The sequence below is a fragment of the Myotis daubentonii genome, chromosome 13 (genome assembly GCF_963259705.1).
Source record: "Myotis daubentonii chromosome 13, mMyoDau2.1, whole genome shotgun sequence".
NCBI lineage: Eukaryota > Metazoa > Chordata > Mammalia > Chiroptera > Vespertilionidae > Myotis > Myotis daubentonii.
In genome coordinates, this window is record NC_081852.1 from 46,082,068 (window position 1) to 46,096,020 (window position 13,953).

A 13,953-nucleotide genomic window follows, 5' to 3' on the forward strand; every position below is an offset into this window, starting at 1 on the left:
TGCCTCCCTCCGAACATACACCTTGTGGGTTCCTCCCAAACTGGAGGGTAATCAGATGTGGAGTAGACACACACACACACACACACACATGCATGCACACATGCACACGCACACACACACACACCTGTTTACTGTGGTTTGGAACCTCCTGGTTTTTCCTTCTCCACACAGCCAAGAATCCTCTCCAACTCAGCCTGACCTTTCATTTAATCCGAGCCACCGACAAACCCCAGGCCTGGAGTCTATCACCACCTCAGACCTGCTGTCTTCACCAGGCCACAGAGCAATTCTGGAGAAACTCACACAGCTAGGGAACAGGTAAATTCATGGGTACAGTGTTTGCAAGGCTTAGAACCCCTTTTATGTTAGATATCAGAATATTTACCTCAAAAAAATAAGGTTCTTTTCATATGTGGCTAAGAACAATAATTTTTAATAGCATCTAATATCCATCCACATTCAAACTGTGTTGTGAAGGGGATCTTTCTATAAGGCAAATGTGGTTATATCACTTCCTTCATTAAATTATTTTAACATATCAACATTGTAAAATAATGCAGATGCAAACAGTGCAAAGTGGCATGAGATAAAAAGGGAGAGCAGTCCTCTTCCTCACTGCCTTTCTCTTCTCTCCTCTCCTTTCCAGTCCTGTCCATCTCTTCAAAGTATCAATTGTCGGTTTTATGTGTTCTCTTCCGACAAGTTTCTAGACATTCACATGCAAGCAAGCACATATTAATGTACAAAATACAAAGGGATCACACCATACACACTCTCATGTGGCTTGTTTTATTCATTTGATAACCTATTTTGGACATCTTTTCATGTCAGAACAAAAACAAACAAAAATAACAATCCTTCAGTGGTCCTGTCTCCTCTCACTGGAGTGCCATCTCTACCAAACAGCGTGTGGTTCCCCAAGTGTGCTGCACTCTGTCAGACCTCTGTGGCCCTGCACATGTCATTTCCTTTATTGGAATGGCTTCTCCTCTTTCATGGATGCCCAATAAACTTTCATCTTTTGTGAAGCCTTCCCTGCCTTCAGGAAAGAATTATGCTTTCTTCCTAGCTCCCAAAATATCCTGGGTGTCCTTCTCTCATCATGCGCATCACAGAGTTTTGTGGATGCTCGTTTACTTGTCTTCTTCTCCCACTAGCGGGCGGGCTCTGGAGGTCACCCTCTGAGCTGTGGCCAACTCTGTCCCAGTGCCTGCCTCAGGGCTGAGTCAGTGGTGCCTCATAAAAGGTTACTGAGCTCCTTCTCCCATCTACAGAGATCAAGGACATCCTAGGGCAATAGAGATACAGGGACACTGCCCTCCCACCTCGTTCAGTCAGCAGGATACTAGGAGACAAGACTTGGGGAGGACCAAAGATAAGATTCTCCAACGCTTGTTGGCATCAAAGGGGATGCTCTGAGTGAAAATTAGCCAAGATCCTCTTCCCCTTGGGGTCCTTTTGGGTTCCTCCCAAATTGGTCCTGAGGAATAAGGCATACATTTTGATAAGAATAGTTGAGGACATAGATAATAATGACCCCAAAATTAGCAGCTTGACTTTGACCTTTCACGGGTAGGCAGAGTGAAAATTACTGAATGATGGTTCTACCTAGAGAATAAGGTTGTTCTTTTTTTTAAAAAAATATATTTTATTGATTTTTTACAGAGAGGAAGGGAGAGGGTTAGAGAGATAGAAACATCGATGAGAGAGAAACATCAATCAGCTGCCTCCTGCACACTCCCCACTGGGGATGTGCCTGCAACCAAGGTACATGCCCTTGACCGGAATCGAACCCAGGACCCTTGAGTCTGCAGGCTGACGCTCTATCCACTGAGCCAAACCAGTTAGGGCGAATAAGGTTGTTCTTGACCAAACAGATAAGACATCTTTAGAGTGGATGGGAGAGAGGGTCCTTCCTCCCTGAGACGGGCTGGAGCTAAGGAAGATGGAGGTGGGGGTGGGGTGGGCTAGGTGGGTTGAGTCAGTGGGATTTCTGTGAGAGAAGATGGAGTTTCACCATCAGTTGTAAGGTGTGATGGATACTGACGTAGCCTATTCTGCATCTGTCCGACCGTCTTCTGGTGTGCATTCCTCTTGAAAGTTTGCAATCAGAGAGTTACCCAGGGCTGCAATCTCATCTGAAGGCTTGACTGGGGAAGGATTTACTTCCAAGTTCACTTACAGAGTTGTTGTCAGGATTCAGTTCCTTGTGGGTTATTGGACTGAGGTCCCCAGTTTCTCACTGGCTGTTGGCTGGTAGCTTTCCTCAGTTCCTTGCCATCTGAGCCTCTCTGCAGGGAAGCACAACCTGGCAGCTGGTGTCATCAGAGCATGTAAGCAAGAGCCTATGAGAGCCAGCTAAAGGGAATCTACAGTCAAGATGGAGCCCACAGTCTTTTTGTTGCCTAATCTCAAAGGCAACAGCCCCTCACTTCTTCTATATTTTATTTATTAGAAGCAAGTCTGTAGTTAGCCCACACTCACGGGGAGGTGATGCCTCAGGAACCAGGGATCAGTGGAACCATTGCAAAGACTGCCTACCACACTTGTCACTTCAAAAGCTCCCAGTACCAGGACTAACTGCTTTCTCTTCCCATCTGGACTTCCACTCTCTCCCATATGCCCCTGGCTGTACAAGCCACAGCCTCCTACAGCCTTGGCTGCCTCTCCCGAGTGAAGAGCCAGGACAGCCTCAGGAGTAGTTTGGTTTCAGAAGACGGAGACCCAGAACTCAGGTGCCTGGCTCACGGAACGGATAGATGTATTTGGCCACTGTCACTGGTTAGCAGGCAGGTTGAATATGGAGAAGAACCAGGGGCCAGACTGGGTTCTGGAGGCACTTTCTCTCCTGGGGCTGGTCAGATGCACGAGGCCACCTCAAGCCGTAAGTCCAACTCAGAGTCTTTCCCAAAGGCAGAGGGGCTTCAGGATTGGCTCTCCCTAAGGGCAAGCCCTGCCTGACTTGGCTGGGTTTAGACCCCACTTGCTGATTTGAGCATCACTATCTTAGTTGTGGAGATGGGTGTGGGAGGAGGGGCGGGGGGGGGGGGTGGTTGTCTGGGAACTCACAAAGGTCTATGAACCTGGAGAGTGAAGACAGCATAGTCTTTGCAATTTCCGTCTGCAGGTGACCTCAGCCCGTTGTAGTGGACTCATTTTTCTTTTTCTTTTTATTGTTGAAAGCATTACAGATGTCCCATTCCCCCCCCCTACCCCCCATTCACTCCCTCCACCCGGCAGCTGCACCCCCACCCCCCGCAGGCCTTCACTGCACTATTGTCTGTGGTGGGTGGACCAATTTTTCCATCACTGATTCTCCCTTCATTATTTTTTTGTTTTTTAAATACATTTTTTATTGATTTCAGAGAGAGGGAGGAGAGAGAGAGACAAATCAACGATGAGAGAGAATCATTGATCGACTGCCCCCTGCATGCCCCACACTGGGGATTGAGCCCACAACCCAGGCATGTGCCCTGGCTGCAATTGAACTATGACCTCTTGGTTCATGGGTCAATATTCAACTATTAAAGCCACACCAGATGGGCCATTTTTTTTTTGTTTCCAGATTCTCATTTCTCTGACGCTTTTCTCTTGATTTCATACTCTAAAGCAGCTTAGGGCCCAGGATACCCCTAAATTTGAGACTCCACTGTCTAGAAGGAGGCAGCAGAATTTGGAAGAACTCTTTCCCCTCTGCCTTTAGCACCTGAGGCAAAGGAGAAGTCTTGGAACTGCGCTCCTCTGCACTAGAAGACTGGGAGAGGTCAGCAATACTGTTTTTTGCATACTGCATCCACGAGAGGGCGCTCTGCATACCGCACCTGTTCTAGAGTCTCCAATGAACCAGGAGGTCATGGCTCAGTTCCCAGTCAGGGCACATGCCAGGGTTTTGGGCTCAGTCCCCAGTAGAGAGCATGCACGAGGCAGCTAATTAGTGATTCTCTCTCATCACTGATGTTTCTATCTCTCCCTCTCCCTTCTTCTCTGAAATCAATAAAAACGTATTTTAAAAAGAGAAAAGGAGTGTATACATTTGGGGGGACAGTTTGTACCTTGTTAGGTGGGAAGAACAAGACGCAGAACAGGGCGCGTGCCAGGCTTCCTTCCACATGCGCATGTGTGAGAAGAATATGTAGGTTTCAAGATGTAAGGAAAAGCTTGGGAAGAACACGCAAGAAAAGTACAGCTCTGGTTCTCTGGGGGAAAAAAGCAATGCAGTGCCTGAGAGAGAGGGTGGAAGGAAGGCGGACTTGTCACTGCTTTGAACTGTTTGAATATTGTGTGATGTGAGTATATTATTTATTCAAAACAATTTTAAGGGCACACATTGGATTGCCATCCCAGCTTTGCCAATTCCCAGCTGTGTGATCGTGAGCACACTGTATTACTCTTTGAGTCTCCATTTCTTCGTCTGTAGACATAGACTGTTAGAAGTCTTTCCAATGCTCTCAGGGTATTCCAGGGTGTTTCTGTGGCACATGTGTGATGCCATTTTCACCATTATATACAAATGATGAATGAGGAGAAACCTCTAACCAGGGGAGGCCACGTCACTTATTAAAACTTCACAAAAGGTAACACAGTGAGAGATGGCAGGTGTGATCCCGGACCCCACTGATCGTGGCCCCAGTTTTGGAGAGCCAGCTAAATGGGCTCACCTGCTGGGCGATGTTCGCTGATGGACCCTCTTCCTCCACTTCAGCGACCATACCCAGGACCAACGCTCAGGGACTCTGCCCAACACCCGATGGTTGTGTCATAAAATCCTTCCTTGATTTTTTTCTCCCTACATTTGATCAGTGAAGGAATGGTTCAAATACGAAGGAATATAACATGTAGCTGTCTGGGGTTTTGCAAGGGGAAGTGCTCGAGATTTCAAGGTTAACAGTCTTTAGAGGTAGTCTCCCTAAGTGAGTGCCAGCTTGAGGCACTGAATAACTCCAGGCTGTGACGTTGACCCTGTGTCCGAGCTAAGCATGCCAGGAATACTCTCTCAGTCATCATTAACTCATTCGACAAAAATGAATTCAGTCCCTTCTCTCTGCCAGGGATGCAATGGAGAGTAAGCTGCCTGAGGAAGTTATGGTCCATGGGTGAAGGTAAACAATTAGATAAACTAATCGTAGTGAAGTGTGAGAAGCATCAGAGAGACCGCCAGGCTTTCTGGGTGTACCAAGCAGAGGGATAGAACCCAGGGGCAGGGGCAGCAGGCTTCTCTGGGAGGAAGTGAGGCTTCTGCCGTGAGGGTAGAGGATGGAGGACAAGTGCTGGTGAAGAGAAACAGTTCCCCACCAGCTGTTGTGAAGGCGAAACAATGGATGTAATGACTAGTGCAAGGCCCAACACACATAAGCACTTTATCAGTTCTAGACCAGTGGTTCCCAAGGGTGTGTGTGTGGGGGTGGAGTGGGGGTGCAGCATCCACCCCACAGGGGGGCAATTTGATTTTTAAGGGGGGCAATTCGAGAACGAGTTATGAACAGTGAATTTTTTTGCATTTCTTATGGTTCTAGGGGCCTCGTATACAGCATATAAATATATATTGTGACATATTTATGCATTTCAGTTCTCTATTATATGTTTTGAAACTTTATTTGCTGTTTTTTTCATATCACTTCATGTTATTATTATTATTTAAACAATTTCTTAATGATTTCTTTCTCAGTACTTCAACTGTCCTTTCGTTCTTTTATTTTTCTCTTTCATGGATGCCATGTTCTTTGGAAGCTTGTGTACACCAAATTAATGGCCTTTTAGGCTTCCTCCACGTGAATAGGTGTTAACTTTTTGAATAATAAGAATTATATGTCCCAGGGGGGACATCAGGATTTTAGAGATGCGTAGGGGGGGCATGGCCAAAAAAAGGTTGGGGACCACTGTTCTATCAGTACAGGAAGGAATTTCTCCAGATGCCTAGGCCTGAGTTCAGGGCTGACATTACCATGAAGTGCCACAAGGGGGAGCTCATCCCCTGTTACTGTGCGTTCAGACTCCTGTCCGTCTAGCGGCAATGTAGCCGTTCTTCCCAGCAAGGGCTGCTTACTTACACCTTACAAAACTGTCATGAAGTGCCCAGACACCGGTGCCCCCTGCTAAGTCCATTATGTGCCCGAGCTCAATCGACTCCTGACAGCCTGTCCTAGTGTTTTCTCTAAACTCTCACCACCTCAAAATAGCTCCTATGCCAAAAATAGCCTCCAATGGTGTTCTCTTCACCCTTCCTGTTTCTTCTTGCTCGCAGCTGGCATTCACCGGGGCCCATTCCCTGGAGTAGCACCACTGGGGCGAGGCACTGGCCACTGATGCTCTGGGCCATCTGGGCCAGCAGAGCTTCATTTCCCTGTGCCTGTCAACCCCAGGCAGGCCAGACCCTCTCCAGAGGGGATGAGAAAGTATTCATTCTCCCACAGATCTCCTTCCAGGGTTAGAAATGCACTTTGCTTGGAAGCCCCTGGTCTCTGCCCTGGTGGCTTCTGAGAGGGTTTATGGCTACATGCTCTGGAGTGAGACATCTGTTGTCCAAGCTTCACTCTACTGGTGGCCTTGGGCAAGTCGCATCACCTCCAGTCATATCCATGATGTAGAGATTTAAAGACCCAACGTCTTACTTTCTGGGCTGGTTGAACATACCCTAGGAAGAAGGTATGTTCACAAGCCGCTTTATTCATTTCCTTCCCTCACCTGTGGAAGAGCTTTAAACAAATAGATGGATGTACAGGTGACTCCTGACAGATGGCTTCAGGCCAGAGCTAAACCTGGGTCAGGTGGGGGCTGGCAGGAAGTTGGCACACTCGATTTTTAACTCTCTCCCCAGAGGAGTCTGGCTGAGGTTGAGGGCTGACAAGTACAGGACCTGACAAGCTCAGAAAAGGGATAGCAGAGGATTTCCAGGTGGAGGAAGCACACACATGGATGGACTTCAAGGGCTGGCTTCTGGGTTACTACCTGTCCCCATCAGAGGGCAGGAACAAGACCTCAGCCTCCTGAGCCCCGCTCAGTGCCTGGCATAGAGGGCAGCCTTCTGGAGTCAAGGTTGGCCAGGGCCTTAATCCCTGGGCTTTGGTCCCAGCAGGCCCCATGACAGTCATCTGATGTTTAGCCGCCTTTGGAAAATGACAGAGGCCATCCCAAAGGTTTCTCCTCAGTGAAACTAGAGTTGGACCATATTGAGGGTTTGAAGCTGTTCCTCAGAATCCCTCAGAGAGTAGGAGGGAGAAGAGGGAGGTGACAAGGTGGGCGACAAATGCCCAAAGCCCCCGGTCTCTGCTTCACTAGAGGAGCTCTAAGAGTTCATGTGACTGAGAAAGAACAATAAAGAGAAATCCATATCACTTGTTTATATCCTTTAACAATCCTATATAATAAAACCCTAATATGCAAATCAACTGAACAGCAAAATGACTGGTTGCTATAACATGCACTGACCACCAGGGGGCAGAAGATCAATGCAGGAGCTGCCCCCTGGTGGTCAGTGTGCTCCCACAGGGGGAGTGCTGCTCAGCCAGAAGCCAGGTTCCTGGCTGGCGAGTGCAGTGGTGGTGGCAGGAGCCTCTCCCGCCTCCACTGCAGGCAGTCAGTAAGGAGCAAGGGGTCCCAGACTGCAAGAGCCCTGGACTGCGAGAGCCCTGGACTGCGAGAGCCCTGGACTGTGAGAGGGATGTCTGACTGCTGGCTTAGGGATCAGGCCTAAGCCGGCAGGCAGACATCCCCTGAGGGGTCCTGGACTGTGAGAGGGCACAGGCCAGGCTGAGGGACCCCCTCACTCCCAGTGCATGAATTAGTTAGTTCTCTAATTAGTTATAAAATGAATAACCCATCATGTAGGTCAAGAAAAAGAGCATTACCTGCACCTTAGAATCCCCTGAATATCCTTCTGCTTAACACCTCTGAGGCTCCAGGCTTAATTTTAAGAGGCTAACAGGCCTGGTACAAACGTAGCTTTAGTGTATGTGCGTGTGTGTGAGTGTGCGTGAGTGTGTGAGTGTGTGTGAGTGTGTGAGTGTGTGTGTGTGTGGTCTGTTTTGACTGGGGTAGACCTCAGATGCTGAGTTCAGTTAGCCACATTCCCAGGCCATGCAATGCAATCATGCTCTCATACAAGGCCTTCTCTAGTTTACTTTTATATGCTTACTAGAGGTCCAGAGCACAAATTCGTGCACAGGTGGGGTCCCTCGGTCTGGCTGGCGATCGGGGCCGTCTTGCCTAGTTTTGGGGGAGGGACTACGGGGGGTTGGCTGGCCACGGGAGGTTGGCTGTGGGAGTACACTGACCACCAGGGGGCAGCTCTTGCATTGAGCATCTTCCCCCTGGTGGTCAGTGCGCGTCATAGTGACCAGTCGACTGGTCATTTGGCCGACTGGTCATTCGGTCGACAAGTCATAATGGTCGCTTAGGTTTTTATATAGAGAGATTTTTCTTCCCTTCATCTCCATTACTGCTTGTATTTCTCTGTTCTCTCAAAGACACTTACTAGATTGTATTTGGCCTATGTCCTTGGGTAGATATGTATCTTTGAAAGATATATTGTGTTTTAGATATGTCTGCATTTTATATCTTTCCATTCCTTACCTTTTTCACTGCTTTTAAGATTTATCCATGTTATTTCATACACCTCAAACCTATTGTTTGTAACTCCACAGAAAGCGTCTATCATGTTTTACTAACCCGTTCTCCTCACGATGAATGCCAAGATACCTTCCTTTCTCTGCTGTGGCAAACGACACTTATACATGTACTCTCAGGGACCTGAGTTTGAGTAACTCCAAGGCATATGGCCAGGAGGAGATAAGGCCAGGCAAGGTAAGCAGGTTTAGGATTGGCTAGTTTATTTTTTTTGAAGCAAAATATTGAAGCAAATATTTAAAGTGACTTATTTGAATTAACATTTTACTGCACCATCCTGAAATTATTGAATAAGGCATTGGCTAGTTGAAATAATTTCAACGGGCTCTTAGTTTAGGGCTGTCTGTAGTGCTTGGTTCCTGGCCCTGAGGTGATTAGGGCAAGGAGAGAATGGCCAGGTGTGTAAGAGCTGGTAGGCGAGGTAGTGGGGTGTGTGGGCTCTGCACTGGTAAGTGTGCGTATGAAAGGCATGCTTGTAGGTAAGTCCTTTACTATCTCTAAGAATTGCCTTGCTCTCTGAGATCAGTCTCTTCAAGGTTAGCAAGGCCCCAGATATCAAAGAATCAGAATAAAAAGACATGCTTAATACAACAGGTTTGGTAGAACTTAGCTGTAAAGCTAACTGAGTTGAGGAAAAAATATTTTAAAAATATATTTGTATTGATTTTAGAGAGAGGAAGGGAGAGGGATAGAGAGATAGAAACATCTGTCAGGGATGGAGCCCATTACCTGGGCATGTGCCCTGACCAGGAATCAAATGTGACCTCCTGGTTCATAGGTCGATGTTCAACCACTGAGCCATGCTGGCCGGGCCCAAAGATACTAAAAACTAGTCTCTTATATTTTTTTCTAAAATTTTTTGATTTGCCTTAATATTTTAACACATCTAAATTTTGTTTTTTATATGGTATGAGGTAAAGATCAGCTATTATGTTTTTCACACTTGATAACTTCTTTTTTTAAAAAATATATTTTATTGATTTTTTACAGAGAGGAAGGGAGAGAGACAGAGTCAGAAACATCGATGAGAGAGAAACATAGATCAGCTGCCTCCTGCACATCCCCCACCGGGGATGTGCCCACAACCCAGGTACATGCCCTTGACCGGAATCGAACCTGGGACCTTCCAGTACGCAGGCCGACGCTCTATCCACTGAGCCAAACCGGTTCCGGCATGATAACTTCTTTATATATTCTCATTCCCTCTTTCAAATTTATAATATTCTCGGGGTGGGAGCGGGTTAGAGATCAACCAAAGAACTTGTATGCATGCATATTAGCATAGCCAATGGGCACAGACACTGGAGCCGTGGGGGCTTGCCCTTGGGGATGGGAGTGGCAGGGGGGGGGTCAATGGGGAAAAAAGAGACAAATGTAATACTTTAAACAATAACAAACAAACAAAAATTTATAATACTCTCCATGATCCCTAGAGGATTCTTATTGTGACTGTTTTAGTTCTTGTTCTCATTTGTCCATTTCTTTTACTTCATCTCACATAGGTGGTTCAGTCTTTGGACTTTCTTTGATAGGGATTGCACTTCTCAAAAGTCATGTTCCCGTGGGGTCCCTTTCCCTGGGCTGGTTGTGTGATCCTAGGGAGGGAACTACCCTATCTGGATCCTCAGTTTTGCCACCACCTCCAAGCCATTTGCTTAGACAGGAGAGGATGAGCTCAGTGTGTTTCAATCTTGGCTCCCAAATGAGTTGAAAATTTATGTCCATATAAAAGCCTACAAGATGTCCACAGCAGCTTTATTCATATTTCCAGTAGTTGGAAGTAACCAAGTTGTTTTTCAGCCGGTGAATGGATAAATGTATACTAGTACACACAGACAATGGAATATCCTTTGCACCAAAATGAAGTGAGCCACAAAGAGACATGGTGGAAACGTAATGCATATTACTAACGAAAGAAGCCAACTATATGACATTCTGGAAAAGTCAAAACTATGGAGACAGTACAAGGATTAGTGGTGGCTGGGGTGTGGGGAGGGGAGAGAAGAATAGGAGGACCACATTTTTAGGGCAGTGAAACTATTCTATGCGACACTATCATGGCAGATACATGACGTTATACATTTGTCAAAACCCATGGAGTGCAGTTCACACCAAGAGTGAACCCTAATTTGAACTATGATCTTCGGGTGAGAATAATGTGTCAGTGTAACAAATGTACCGCTCTGATGGGGGAGGTTGATAACGGGAAAGCCCTGGGGAGGGAGGAGGTAGACAGGAACTCTGGCTTCTGTTCAACTTTGCTGTGAACCTAGAACTGCTCTAAACTAGTGTCTTTAATTCATTAATTAATCAATCAGAAAACCACCATCATAGTCATCTGGATCTTCGGCAGGCTGAATGCTCACGTAAACGTCTCCCTTTGAGATGGTCTCTGTCTTCCTCTACACCAGGTCCCGCACGACCTCTGGTGCTTGTGTCAGGAAGGCATGTGGGGGAATTATGATAGGCCTTCAGAGACTCATTCTATCCTATATTTCCTACTTCATATTTGTTTAAATATCTGGCTTCTCTTCGTTAGTGAGAACTCAGCACATGCCGCCAATGGCCGTGCGGGTCTCCCACACCTTTAGGTCGGCGGGGGGAGCTTCTCCTTGGTCCCAGACCTTTCTGCTGCACCTCATGCAGGGCACTAGGGCTTACCTGTGGGGGTTTTGGAATCATACTGCCAGAGGACGCTATGACCTGGCTGTCAGTGCCCAGGTTCCGCCCCGACTATAGTTGTCGGGAGATGGCTCTATGAATTGTATTCCACAAGCCCTGGGGTGCGGGCATTTGTGTTTCAGGAGCTGGGGTGTAAGGGTAAGTTCTCAGTTCCTTAAGGATTAATTGAGACACAGAAAGAGTGCCCACAGCTCCAGCTTCACACCCTTCCCTCTGGTTTTGTAGAGAGAAGGAGGCCTGGATTTACCATCCCACCGAGGTCATATCCAGTGTGAGAGGGCTAAGTCTATCCTATATAATAAAAGCCTGATATGCAAATCAACCGAATAGCAGAATGAGTGGTTGCTATGACATGCACTGACCACCAGGGGGCAGACGCTCAATACAGGAGCTGCCCCCAGGCCAGCCAAGGCAGGTGCGGCGGTGGGAGGGGGGGGGGGCAGCAAGTGGGCAGTGCCAGGCCAGTCAAGGCAAGTGCCAGCGGGGGGCCCCCTGATCACCCCACCAGTCGCCCTACAGATCAGCCCTGATCACCAGCCAGGCCTAGGGACCCTACCTGTGCACGGGGGTTTCAGGAGCTGGGGTGAAAGGGTAAGTTTGAGACACAGAAAGAGTGCCCACATAGCTTCACGCTCGGGCCTCTAGTTAATTATAATTTCTTACGTTCTTATGCTCTGGCAGCTGGGGCGCCTATGACTGAGGTTAACTAATTCTTAGAGAGAGCAGAGCAGGGAGTGTGGATTTGGCATGTAAACTAACCAATCAGGAGCTCATCCTCCAAACCACCTCCTCTAGCTGGCTCTTACACTCCAGGCAACATGATTTCTCTTCCCTTATCCACCCCAGGGCCACGTACCAGACAACAGCCCCATAGCCCAGAATGGGAACTTGTTTCCACGTGGATGCATCTCACCCTATAAGGTCTTTTTCCACATGGTAGCCGACGGTTGTCCGCCCAGGCGCCGCCTGCCTCCCCTTGGGCAGCCCCACAGCCCTGACTGGCAGAAGCTGGCTCTGGGACTTCTGGCTGTCCCTCCCCAACCCCCAGTCTTGCTGCCTTACTTTTCAGCCTGAATTCCAGCCTCTATGTGGTGTTTAATCCCGCCTGGGGGGACCCCCTCCACCTCCCTAAATGGAAGGTATTCCATTACCAGTAAAGTGAGGTTTAAGTTGCTGGAGGGAAGTGTGACAGAAAGTCTGTCAGAGTCGAGCTGGACTTGCCAAAACTTGGTGTAAAGAGGGGACGCTGTCAGTGAGCCTCCTGCGGAAACCTGAGCTGAGCTGAGCTGGGCGCGAGGGGATGTTCCAGGTAAGAGGCAGGAAATGGTGTGGGGGAGGGGAGGGGAGGCCAGCTCAGGCCCTGGGTGGCCGGAGACAGAAGGGCTGCCAGGCGTGGGGCTTCTTTGTCGCTGCCAGACCAAGGCACCAGGATGTCCCAGCTGCATGGGGGTGGGGGGGGGGGGATGACACCCGACTCAGCCGGGAGTGGGGAGGAGGCAGGTGGGGATCACTAGGGAGCTGAGGGGAGGACAGGATTTCCTCCAATAAGTGTTTTATCCTGAGGCCAGAGGCACCTGGACCGGGTCCTGAACCTGGAGAGGAAAGGCCCTCCCTCCAGACTTGAGAAGCAGTTCCTGGTGGAGAGGCCTGAGCCTTGGGGCAGCTGGAGGGCCCAGGGCTGGCCAACAAGAATCTCCAACAGGATGGTGTAAGCCAAAGACCGGAAATGGGCCCCTTCTCAGAGACCCTCTCCCCCACCCCACCCCCACCCGCTCCTCCGGTCACATTTCCTTATTCAAAAAAGACACGCCCAGCCTCCAGTCCCTCTGTCCCACTGGACCCAGAGTCAGGTCTCTGTCTGCCCTTCCTCCCTCTGCCTCTCATCCCTGCAGTCCTCCACCCCGCACAGCACGGAAGTCAGCCCTTCTCCGTCCCTCCGGATGAGCGGGCCCAGGCCCTGCCAAGCCGCGCCAGCCTCGCCCAAGCCAGGCTCCAGCCGAGACACGGTCGCTTCTGTCTCAGCAAGCCGAGGCACCTGGAGCTTTAATTATGAGCTTCTCAAAGCCTTCCTGGAAGCAGGTGAGATAAAGTGTAAACAAGTGAGCGGGTGAGTCATCCCAGCCCTCCCAGCCCCGCATGACAGGCATATCCTTCCTGCCGTGTCTGACCCACCGGCCTCTCCAATAACAAACCACGGTTCTCTCCTAATGCGGACACTGTCCTGGGGCCAGGGCCCCTGGAGACTGCTCCCCACCCACCATCACCCAATCATCTTCCTCTCCGGCACCCCCACTGCCGATGGAGCAATAACTCACCCGGGCAGAGCACTTTCCATGAACCAGTTCATTGACTCCTCACACAACCTCGCCAGGTAGGTGCGATGACGCCCTACAGTGTGTTTTACAGGTGACAAAGCAAGGCCTAGAGAGGGCAAGTGCCGTATCCAAAGTTACAGAGGTTGATGGGGAACCCAGGGTCAAGTTCCAGCAGTCTGACTGAGTCAGCGCTTTTAAGCACTTCCTGTATTCCCTACCCCTCTCCCCTTTTTCCCTTTTAGAATTCCCAGCTCACACTGTCACTCTGCAGTTGCCCTGTACTAGTAGCTTTGCCTCTGGCTCAGTGGTTCTCAACCTTCTGGCCCTTTCAATA

General features: G+C 48.9%; 1 long non-coding RNA gene across 1 annotated transcript; it reads right to left on the reverse strand.

Moving 5' to 3' along the window:
* Positions 1–500: 500 nt before the first annotated feature.
* On the reverse strand, positions 501–13,690 carry LOC132214560 (uncharacterized). The gene is made up of 3 exons (XR_009448309.1): positions 13,620–13,690; positions 2,183–2,358; positions 501–1,480 (listed from the first exon to the last, which is right to left on the reverse strand). It is a non-coding gene; the product is annotated as an uncharacterized LOC132214560 (long non-coding RNA).
* Between the last annotated feature and the right edge of the window lie 263 nt (positions 13,691–13,953).